This window comes from Apodemus sylvaticus, chromosome 2 (assembly GCF_947179515.1).
Source record: "Apodemus sylvaticus chromosome 2, mApoSyl1.1, whole genome shotgun sequence".
Taxonomy (NCBI): Eukaryota; Metazoa; Chordata; class Mammalia; order Rodentia; family Muridae; genus Apodemus; species Apodemus sylvaticus.
Window position 1 is genome coordinate 81,151,292 of NC_067473.1, and position 12,203 is coordinate 81,163,494.

General features: G+C 41.4%; 1 protein-coding gene across 1 annotated transcript in view; it reads right to left on the minus strand.

Moving 5' to 3' along the window:
* The window catches only part of Pde1c (phosphodiesterase 1C), a 321,799-nt gene that overhangs the window by 9,150 nt on the left and 300,446 nt on the right, over positions 1-12,203 (minus strand). The window lies entirely within an intron of this gene.

Sequence of the window (12,203 nt, forward strand, 5' to 3'; positions counted from 1 at the left end):
AAGTGCAGCTTGTGCCTTTGTGGGATTATGCTTAGTTCTTCTGGATAGCAGCTTGGCATGCTAGGTACTAATGCTCTTGAGCAGGACAGCTCAGTATTCATAGAGATAAGTATGCAGTTACAAGAGATGCCAATTTCAGTATCCTAGGATGGAGACTATAATAGTTTAAAGTTCCATATAGTTATAATATATATGTAGAGTGGGAATCAACAGTCGGGAACTGGAAAGTTCGGAATTTAGAATTGAGCAATCAGGGATTTAAAATCGGTTTTAGCTACAGCCTTTTCCTGAAATTGGATCGTGAATGAGATCTGTCAGTGTCTCAGATCTTCACCTGGAAATGAGTGAAGTATCCACTATATCTCAGTTTTCTGGTGAGTTAGGGTGGGTTAGTGCACTCAGAAACTGAGGAAAACACTGATGCTATGTTAGCAGGGTCCTAGGGCTTCCAGCAGATGGTGACTAACTCTTATTAGGAAAGTCAGTATTTTTCTTCATATAAACAGGTGAATGCATCATAAAGAAATGAAGAGACAGCCTCCAGAATGAGGTTTAACAAAATGAAAAAGAAAAAGAAAAAATGAGGAAACCAAAGGAGCAAAACACAGTAAGACAGAACTGTTCAGGAAAGGAACACATTTCTCATACATACATCTTATACATGTACATACACATATTTATAGATAAAAATATCAAAGTGCTATAGACAATGTATGTGCACATATATAGTTATAATTCCTATTTGCTTTGATTTTTGTCACTTCATTTTATCATCCACATTGAGGAGAAAGAGGCATAAAACTTAGAACTCAGCAACAACACATATCATGATCCCTTCAAAGAGATGCAAAGAGAATTCTTTTTGGTTGAACCATACAGTGTTTCACTTTGTAACTCATGCTAGCCTAGACCTCAGTATTCTTCTATCTTAGTCTCCTGAAAATTGTGTTACAGGCATGTATCATCATGTGTGTCCAGAAAAAATTAAGCAAAGAATATACATAAGCCAATGTTATTTCTGTTATGAGTTCCAGCAATTCCCTAATATCTTAGTTACATTTCTATTGCTGTAACAAAACAGCTTGACTAAGGCAGCGTATAAAAGAAAGCATTTAATTTGCCTTACAGTTTTAGAGAATTAGAGTCCATGATGTTAGAATAAAGATATGACAACAGAAATGGCTGGGAATCATGTCTTGATTCTCAAATAGGATGTAGGGAAGGAACACTGAGAATGACACAAGTCTTTAAAACTCTCAACCCACACCACAGGTACACATCTCCCCCAACAAGGCCGCATCTCTTAAGTCTCCCTGACATTTCACACACCACATATTTAAACAAATGGGACCATTGTCATTCAAACCACCACACTCAAACTACTAGTAAAGTCATATGCACGGAACAGGGATGTCTAGAAGTTGTTCTAAGGGACTGAACCCTGTTATCATGGTTCAGGTAAAGCTAACAAAAATGATCAGCATCAGAGGATGCATGAACCGAGAACTAAAGATGTCTGTGTAGTCAGTGATGTTTCTTACTCTAGAGTCTCCTGGTATAGTTCAAAGACATAGCTTCTGTACAGGACCAGGGACTGTTTTCTTATCCCCTCTCTCAACTCCCTCAAGATCCTCACACTCTCTGTTTCTGTCTCTCCCACTACTCATCCCCCTCTTTCTTCCCTCCTCTCTCTCTAAAAAGGAACAAAACAAAACAAGAATCATGGAGCCCAATTTGTATTGATTAACTAGTCTGAGCATGAGGGTTGCCCTAGAGTGTGGATAATACCCCTTGTCTCTCCACTGAAGAGAACTGATTTTTCCTCTTCCAGTAGCTATAACATAGAGGTAGCATTCTTGGCCCACCTCTGCTTTTCAATACTGAGATTTTGTATGGATTGAGTTTGTGCAGGCCTTTTGCATGGTGTCACAATCTCTGTGAGTTCAAATGTGCATCAGTTCTTTTATGTCTAAACATTTTTTCCCCTTGAGGTCATCCATAATCTCTGGCTTTTATAATCTCTTCCACATTGATTTCTTCACAGGGGGAGGTGTGATTAAGACATTCCATTTAGGACTAAGTACTCCAAAGTCTTTTACTTTGTACACTGTCCAGCTATGAGACTCTGTGTTAATTGCTTATGAGATGTTTCTCTGATGAGGATTGAGTAATACACTGATATACAAGTACAACAATGTATCTTTAAGAGTTGTTTTATGTTCACTTAACAGAATAACAGTAGTTAGTTTTTGCTGCCCACCCTAGGCAGCCTAGCTTGTTGTACACCAAGCTGTGGTAGAGAGCAGGAAACCTTAATCCAGTGTAGATGTGTGAGTACAGGATCTCCATCAGCAATGAGTGTACAGGCGAAGAAAACCACACCTTGGAACAGCTTTAGAGAACTGGTTTGTTTATTCACGAGATGGTGGGGTAGTAAAAATGGTATTTATGCCCCTGAGAAGATAGCCTCTCTGGGACAAGGTTTGTGTGTGACCCTGTCCATTGGCCATGAATATTAGAAGATGCTTTATCTACATACTCAGAGGTTGTAGGGTCAAGGAGGAGAATACCTTATAAGATCAAACAAGGAATGAAGCCCAATATCTGTCAGGGTACTAAATTTGAGCTAGGTTTGAGGATGGGGCAGTTGGCTTTATCGTGCCAGGTTGGGAGGTGAGAAGGAGCCAACTCTTGCTGTGCTCATATTTGCTGTATCTAGGACTGAAGCTTCTTTGACCCCTCCATAGGCCCATTATTGTCCCACAAGTTTTTCCCTAGGATTCATGTCCTATCTAATTTCGAGTTATTGGCTTCATTAACAATGTCAAGTATATGTTCCATATCAGAGTGGGCCTGGCTCGTTACACCCACCACATTCATGCCATGCTGCTGTTGCACCAGTGGACATATCCGGCAGGCATGACAGGGCAAGCAGTGCATAGGTTCCTTCATCTTTTCCGCTTGATCTTCTTGATGGAGAATTTTATGTAAAATTGCCCTTCTCTATTCAAATAACCCACAGCCAAGATGCCCCAGCTAACTTATCTTGCCTCTATTAAAATACCTATTTCTGCAAACCTCCATCTGCAGCTAACTACTTAGCTTCTGTTAAACTGCTTGCTTACACAAAACTTCTACTTGAAGCTGCAGAATGATACCTCTGAACCTCTAAGCGAGCCCCAATTAAATGTTGTCCTTACATGAATTGCCTTGGTCTTGATGTCTCTTCACAGTAATGCAAACCTTAATTAAGCTTATTGTAAGACCCCCCAAAAACCGAGGGTGCCCCAGCACCCCAGGCCTCGGGAGGCGACACCCAAATCACTCACAAGACTTGATGCAATAAGATGAGGATTTCTTTATTCCAGAATTCTGGGTTCCACAGCTGTACACCACGCAGGGGTAGAGGACTCTGGACTCCAAGTGCCGAATTGAGACAGCTTTTATAAGTTTACAACAAAGCCCGCGAATCACAAACCAAACATCCTTAGCATCAAGAGGCTGCAAAGTGCAAGCCAATCAATTTGTACCACTCCATAGTTTTTAGGCCAATCAGTTTAAATTATCGGAGCCCGTGCTCAGTGGACCAATTAGTTTCCTACTGGAGTCTATAGGGGTAATGGCGTAAGCAGTTTACAGAAGCAAGATAAGCTTAGCTCATTTCCAGTTACCTTGGGCCAGGATCACCTATTCAAGGCCTTTTTGCCCAGGTCTGAACAAAGGGTAGACTCTGGAATGTGACCTTTTACCTAGTTTCTAACAAAGAGCACAAAGAGCGGGCTCTGGAATATGAAGTGTCTGTGGCTCCTTAGAAGGCTGGAGTTAGGCTGTATTTTCTATTCTTTCATTATAAAGCAGGTGAATGGCACAAGCAGGGCTTAAGGGGCCATCCATATAAGAGCTTGGAAGACAGTAATGCTGAGAGCTATGTGGATGATAGAAGTCCAGCCCAAGAAGCTTCAGATGGGAACAATATTAGCCACTGGGCTAGAAACCATTGTGATACTTTGGTAGACATGTGACTGTTTTCTGCCCTTTCTCTTAAAAATCTGCGGGAGGCTAAATTGAAGACTTTTGGGTTAAATTCCTTAGCAGAGGAGATTTCAAGATTGCCTAGTACTCATTTTGTCTTGTGGTTATTAGTGATTACTTTTATGCAGATTTAAAATGAAAACGAGCTAACAAGGTAGAAAGAAATATAAAATGTAGAGTTTGAGGAGAAAAAAAAATGACCAGGAAAATTAATGTTGGACATAAGTTTTGTGCTCAACTAGATGAAAAGCTTAAAGTCTGATGAAAGACAACACTCAACTAAGCTTCCAACTTATAATAGGAAGTCTAAAGAATTAAAGGAAAGCTTATGCAACAAAGGAGAGTACCAACAAACCACAGTTTATGCAAATCCATGCAGGGGGCTAAGTTCTACCCCAGGAAAGCAGAATTGAGCAGATTTTAGCCATGTGATTCTGATTTTAGGGTCAAGGATTCCAGAGTAAAGAGGTTGTAGACTCTTCCTCTGCAGTGAAAGAAAGCCATTGGCTGAGGGCAGGCTCATGGCAGGGAGTCCCTTGCATGCCTGACTGGGGAAGCCATGGCCTAAAGCTGTGAAACTGAAGCCTTGATTGTATAAGAGACCCCAAGATGTTGGAGATGCCAGAGCTGAGAGATGTCTGCTGAGAGCTTCAAATGCCAGAAGAAAGAAAACTGTGTTGCAGTCCAACAGAGCTGGAAGGGATTGAAAATCTAAGCCCTTTGATTTGAGCCTTTGGACTTTAGACTTTTAAACAGTCTTAAGACTATGGAAGACTGGAGACTTTTGAAGTCAGACTATCTGTACTTTGCTTTATGATATGGCTGCAAGCCTATGGGGGCCAGGGAATGAAATGTTGTGGTTTGAATGTGAGTGACTCCCACATGTTCGTATAGTGAATGCTTGATTGCCTGTGGCAGCTCCGTCAGGGATTCCATATTCACTTAGTCAGTCTTTGTCAGCCTTGGTGAGAGTGAGAGTCACAGTGCCACATGCAGACATTTGAGCCCTTTAAGCAGGAATGAGGTATCAGTGGGACAGGCTTGCCTGGCACTTCCAGTGTGAATACTCAGTGAAGAGACTGTTTTGAGTTGAAGAGAGGAGCCATTTTTCTTCTGAACCACCAAAGTGCTTTGGCCTCACAGATGCTATGGGTTTTTAAGTAATTTCTGCTCATATATCTTTTGCCGCAGTGGCCCAGTGTAATCTGTAAAAAAAAATATTTTACAGACAGAGGCGAGAAATGTCTCCTAGGAAAAGCCAAACAACCTGTCAGTTCAGAAGCTGAAAATCTCACTTGGCAATTTACTATATGTCTGAAACTCTCCTTCCTAGTGGCTGGGACTAAGAAATACTAAGCATATTAAGATGTAAAAGAATACATCTTGTAGCAAAAACTATTCTGCAACGCTTTGCTTTGCTCTAATCGGTTATGTAAGCATTTTTAGCAGGCAGTAAAAGTTTCCAGGAACTCTAAGTCACAGGTTCTTTCTTGTTTTTTAAGTCATTCCTTGCAGGGCAGATGGATTCCAAACAATAGGCCCAGACTAAGGATATTTACATATGAAGAACCTTGTACAGTGTCCTTGCCACACAAGAGGGTGTTGGGCAAGGTAGAAAGAATTTACTTTTGAGTTGGTACAAAGCTCAAAACTACCTTCCCCCATCCTAGAGGCCAGGCTTTCTGTCTTTTGAGTTGCTAATTTGCAACTGAATTGAATACCTCAGGGACATCTGCAGCAGACAAGTTAATTCTGTTCTGCCTTTAATTCTTGACTTTGCTTGTTATGCAGAGAGGCTATCTTTACCCTGGCTCTCCAGGATAGCAAGGGAAGCCTGTGAGGAACGGCTTTTGTTGCAGACCCCACCTAGGGAGTCTAGGTCAAAACATTTTTAGCCTATCCAGGTGTGATTCAGGAGACAGATAGATACTTTTTACTCAGGGAGACACTCTGGGTAAGTAGTGAGTTCACTGGGCTGGGCCTAAGGGTTGCAGCCAGTTAGTTCATCGAGCTGGGCCTAAGGACTTGCCAGTGAGTTCACTGGAGCTGATCGCCTGGGGCCTACAATGGCCCCAGGTTGGGGGGTAGGGGCTGCTACCAGAACTGATGGGGGGGGGGTGGGCAACAGCAGCCCTGGGCATGGCACAGAGAAGAATGCAACGAGACGACTAGACAAAAGTGCTCGTGGGAAGACAAAGCTGGCCAGGCAGCTTCCCAAGCTCTGCAATGTCGCCATCTTCACCGGGAATCCTCCTTCTCCAGCTCCCGGGCTAGCTTGACAGCAGGGCCATGATGAAAAAGCAGTTTTACCGCATACGCCAATTGCCCAACTGGACTATGGGTTAACAGCCTGTACTGCCTGAGAAAACTGAAGCATTAACAGATGAATGTGATGCTTAATTTGATGTTGACTGGACTAAAAAATGCATTCAGATTGAAGTAGCTTCTGTGTGTGGTTGTGTCTGTTTGTCACCCGCTGGACCTGTTTCCTCTCCTGATATCCAGAATTCCCCCTTGGATTTAGTTCCCGGCTGGGACCGGTCCATAGCAATCTTTACGTTTCCAGAAAACTCAGATCTGGTTTGTCTTATTCCTGGGAACTGGGGAGGCTCTTTGCCCTCCATTTCCACATAGAGACAGTTTCCTGGGCTATTAGTTTCCTTTATCCCTCCACTCTTATTCTGCTTTTTCTTTTTTCTGCCCTCTACCCCTTTTCCTTCTTTCTATATACATATATGTGTTCACGTGTGCATGTATGCATGCATGCATGCACACATAAGTGTGTAGGCCACAGAACAACATCAGTTGCCATTCATCAGTCACTGTCCTCCATGGTTTTAGAACAGAGTATCTTGATAGTCTGGAATTCATTGAGTAAGTATGATTGTTTGAATGATAACAGTCCCCGTAGTCTTGTAAGTTTGGATGGTTGGTCCCCTAGTTAGTGAAACTGGGAAGGATTAGGAACCTGGTTTTGTTGGAGTAGGTGAGGTCTTGTTACAGGACTTGTGCCACTGAAGATGGGTTCTGAGGTTTCAAATGCTCATGCGAGACCTGGTTTCAGTCTCTCTCTCTCTCTCTCTCTCTCTCTCTCTCTCTCTCTCACCCACACACACACACACCACATTCTTTCTCTCTTTTTTATGCCACCTGTATATCTCTCTCTTCCTGCTGTTTTTGTATCAGGATATAAAGCTGTGAGCTATTGTTCCAGTGCCAACCTGCCTGCTTCCTGCCATGATCGTCATGAACTCTACTTTCCTCTAGAAACAAAATTGAATTCTTCCTTTTATAAAATGTTCTTAGTTATGGTGTCTACACACACACACACACACAAGTGTGCGAGCGTGTGAGCAACAGGTTGGTTGTCCAGCAAGGTCCAGAGTTCTACCTATCTTCATCTTTCGAGTGCTGTAATATACCACCCCACCCAGGTTTTCTTTAATGTGGGTTCTGGAAATGAAACTCATGTGATTATGTTTTCAAGATGAACACTTTATCAACCATGTGTGCCATCTTCCCAAGCCACCTTTATTCTGCTTTGTTAATTTAAAGAGTGTATTCAAGTTATGACTCTTTAGAATTCTCAAATATTTTATAAGTAGGCAAGACAAACAAAAGAATAAGCAAGTACATTAAAACAGACTTTATTTCATTTTTATCAATATTAATCTTTAAAAACAACAATTTCAGGATAAAACTTTGAGTGTCAGGTAAGAATACTAATGTAAGTGTGCTTTGTAAACACTGGGGTATAATAATGTTTGTGAGTGTTTGGTTTTTATTCTAAGAGGTGTGTGTGTGTGTGTGTGTGTGTGTATGTATGTATGTGTGTGTTTGTCAGTGCTAATAATGGGATGCACATGTACACATAGAAACATGTCATATTTGGAAAGGAGAATTTTAAAGCCAAGAATTAAACTGTCCTTGATCTACAGTGAATGTTTAAAGAGTAAACAACCTAATCAGTCAGCTCAGAGCAGAAATGTCACCAGGGCAACTCATGTGATTGGTGTCTTTTGACAAACGAATAGCTTTCAGATATTTCAAATTAATGTCCTTGGCTCCTTCAGCTAAAAGGCAATGAATCTAATTATTCAGAAGACTGGAAATGGGATGGAGATGGAAGTGACAGCCAAGGCTGCCACCCACAAGGTGAACGCACATTCCTAAGACAGGACAGCCCGAGGTTAGTGAGAAATCCCAATGATTTGTGACTTAACTCAAACAACTCATTTCCCTTCTACAAAGATGGGTAGCACAAGCCTGGGGGGAAAGAGTGATTTAAGTACCCGTGAGTTCAGATATCAGCCTTATGAACAGTACTGTTATAAATACAACCCACAGGGCAGCATGGGTATAGAAAGGCCAAGATGGGAAAGGCTGTTGATATAGTAGGCATTTTAAATCTATGTGCGTGAGCAAGTTACAAATGCCTGCTCTTACAGTAGTCATAACTTTCTGGCCATTGTTGCTAAGTATATCTGCTGACATTGTTGTGTTCTATTTGGCCATTACTGTAGTAGGCCAATGTCTCAGAACAAACGACCACTCGTTTCTTCTTTTGATATCCTAAAAGAGAGGGCATCAAGTTCTTCTTCTTTGTAGAATCACTGACAGTTTAGGAGATCTCAAACTGAGTTTCCCAAGGGTTGTCCTCAGCAATGTATGCGTGCCCAGAGCTCATAGCTGCAGTGTGTATTCTCATACTAAACCATCAGTTCTATGTTTGCTCTGGAAAGACTTGTCTTCTCTTCACATCATGAAAAACATAAGAGCTCTTCACACATCAGCATTTTATGCTGCTGAAATATAGCTCTTTGAACATTTGATTATGCTTAGAAATTGGACACTCACAAAATATTTGCAACTTTTAACCTTATAACTGAACATCTAACAACTTGTCCAGGAATGATATTCTAAAATGTGACAAAACCTAATATATAGACAGAATCATTTCTGTTATTTAAAATACAAATGTTAAAATAAAAACATCCAACTTCATTGGTCAATAGCAGAGATGTGGTTAAGTAAACTGTACTAGAACTACAAGATGAAATTTATGTTTGTGCTCAAATTATATTAATGAGGAGGCTTAAAAAAGCAGGATAATGCTTACACTCCAATGTTATATAAATGAGTCATAACAATAACTTAGGTACACTGCATTGCCTTAACTGTGTAAACACAGTTTACATATTATAAAGTGTGCACAGTCGAAGACCTTAAGAAAACACAGTGAAATACTGGCAGTGATTAATTGTGGGGCGGGGTAGTACAAGTAACTCTAAGTTCTTATTGATGATCGGATAATAGCACTTTTATTATTGAACAACCAGATCCCACAGGGAAGAAGTACATAGCTACGGGTTATAATTTATAAAGTGGCAAGGCAGGTAATAATGCAGCAGAGTTACTCTGTAAGAATAATATTCAGAGCCACAGAGTAGTAATTGGGTGATGCACTCTATCGCTACAAGGGGCACCTCTTAGTGGCTGGGTGCAGATCTTGTGACAGTAAATGGCTTCTGTCCTCATAGACAAGGATAATGGGCAAACTAATGCTACTCTATTTGAAAGAATAGGAAAACATTTCCAAGAACAGGGAAAGAAAATAATTTAGAGTTTGAAAGTGGGCATTCAGGAATACAATATACCATTGTACTAAGTGAAAATTTACTTGGAAGCCAGCCTAACTCTAGGACAGCAACCTTAGCTTCTGATAACCCATTTAACACAACCTTAATCCTTACGAAGACTACACAAACAAGGTGGTTTACCGTGAGTAACCCCTACTGTGTAGTTGCTCTTTGAGCATTACCCAGGATTCAGGAGAATGCGAGTGATGGAGGGAGAGCTTGTCCAGGCAGCCCCAGATTCGGCATAGAGAATGGACAACAATTAGGAGAAAAACACAGCCGTCTCTTTGTTTCAAATTCCAATGAAGAGGTTAACTAATGTTTTTATTTGACAATTAGAGGAACATACAATTATTTATTACTAGATGCTAGGGGGAATTATACATGAAGGATTATCAGGCTCTTTTGCGCAATAAAGATTTACAATAAACATATCTTTAAATTTTTTTAACAGCAGTTTGGCACTCTCTGTTTTACATGAATCCCGTGCTTCGATTTTGCATTTGGAGGTGTAATGTTACAGTGTGTGAACAACTTTTAGCATGAAGCAACAGCACCATGGGGGACAGAACACTTGTCCTTAGAATAGCTGGCCATTCCCTCGCTCTGTGATGGACAAATGCAAGCTGAACTCTGCATTATGTCTGCCTGAGACTTGTTCATATCAGGGAGGTACATGACATTGTACCATGAAGTAAAGACAAGCCGTTTCCCATCTTCCCTTTTGGAAAGGCATCTGTAGTACACAACCATACATTTCTCAATGCCCCCTTCCCCAACAACTAGGTATGTGGCATAATCTGGGAAGTCTGGCAGACTGGCAGTCTTCCTTCTTCAGAGTTCTGCTACATGTTCTTGATAGCATTTAAGACACGTGCCACAAACCTAAACAGCAGCAAAATCTAAGGCTTAGGGAGGGTTTCCACCTTCCATTCCCATATAGCCAGGGCCAAGGCATCTCCCTACAAGGAATGAGTGAGTTTACAGACTCCTGATGAGAACATAACATCCAGAGGAAAAACACCTTGTAATAGAAAAAAAATTTGTCCTACAATCAAGGAAGACAAGTTCCTTGCCCTTGCCTGCCTTCACCAACCTATTCCTTCCTTTCTATACATGTTCACTTTGCTTTCAGACTCTTAACACTTCCTCATTTGGATTACACTAGAAAATGTGCCCCACCCCCAATTATTTTGTGTTTCTCTGTGCTCAAATGATACTGCAAGTAGCATGGCTTATCTGGGCAGAGACCACTAAAGAGACTTGGGAAATGACAGCAAGTGTGAGACACAAAAGAAACTACAAAGGGAAGGGCAGGAAGCAGGGAGAGGATGCTTCCAAAGTGAAGCAGGGTGTCTCGCTGTACAGGGGAACACGAGAGCCAAGGCAACCCGAGCCAAGATCTACAAATGAAACTAGCAAAAATATTTTAAAATCTTACAGCATATAAAATTGTATAAAATAGCTTCAAAACAAGAAGAAAAACGAAAGGAATTCTCTAAAGTCTGTTTCTAGACTCCACCACTGGATGATATGTATGGCTGTAGATTTTCACTGTAAAGCTATATATGTATTAATGTGTGATTTTTTTGTATCATCATACATATCACACATACCTATTTGAAGATAAGGGTAGCAGTATATAAAGCCCCCTTCCTAGCATGGAGCACATAAGAAGGGCAGATCTAAGCAGAGGTGTGCCTTCTGAGCACTTGGTTAAAAGCCATTCCAGTCACAGGGCTCTAGTGAGCTTGCCTGTGGGTGCTTTTGCAAGTGTAGACTTAGCTCCCATGAAGAGTGAGTACATGTGGGAGCCTCAGAGGCAATGGCTGGGCCTGAGCACTCCGGAAAAGAAGCTCAGTGCTGACACTGACTGGGGACTGTTACAGTCAACAATCACCCAGAAGGCAGAGGAATCCCCAAGAGAGAAACTAGGCAAGTGTCTTCTGATTGAGCTAAAAGGTCCCACCATTCTACTGTTCCTGACTCTGCATTGGCCTCTTCATTTGGGAACAGGTGTATCAGGGAAACCTGCCCTTGCCAGTGTTAACCCAGTTCCACTTGAACTAAAGCCAGAATGAATGCTAATTCATCTCTAATATGTGTGCCAATATTTTAAGTGAAAATGGGAAGCAGGGTGGATATAAAAAGATAATCAGGACTTAAATCTTTAAAACCATGAACTTCTCAGACCAGGTCTCCCGCTGCTCCTCACCATTGTTTCCTGAGAAAACAAATTCTTAAATGAAGCTAGTTTTGCTCCTCACAGGAGATCTCCTGGAGAGCACATTCCCCATACAAATACCTAATGAGAACTTCACACTTTTCTAACCTTACTCACTTTTGTTAAACCCTCCAGTAAAATCAGTAGAGGGCCCTGGTTACATCCTGACTTCAGGCCACCTCTGTGCTCACCAGTGTTTCTGCTTGGACATAGGGTCACGAGTCCCTTGGTTTTGCAGGAAGATTGCTGCTGCTCATTACTGGCAGCTCATTATGCTTTCTCTCTCAGTGATAATGAGGCCTTTAATC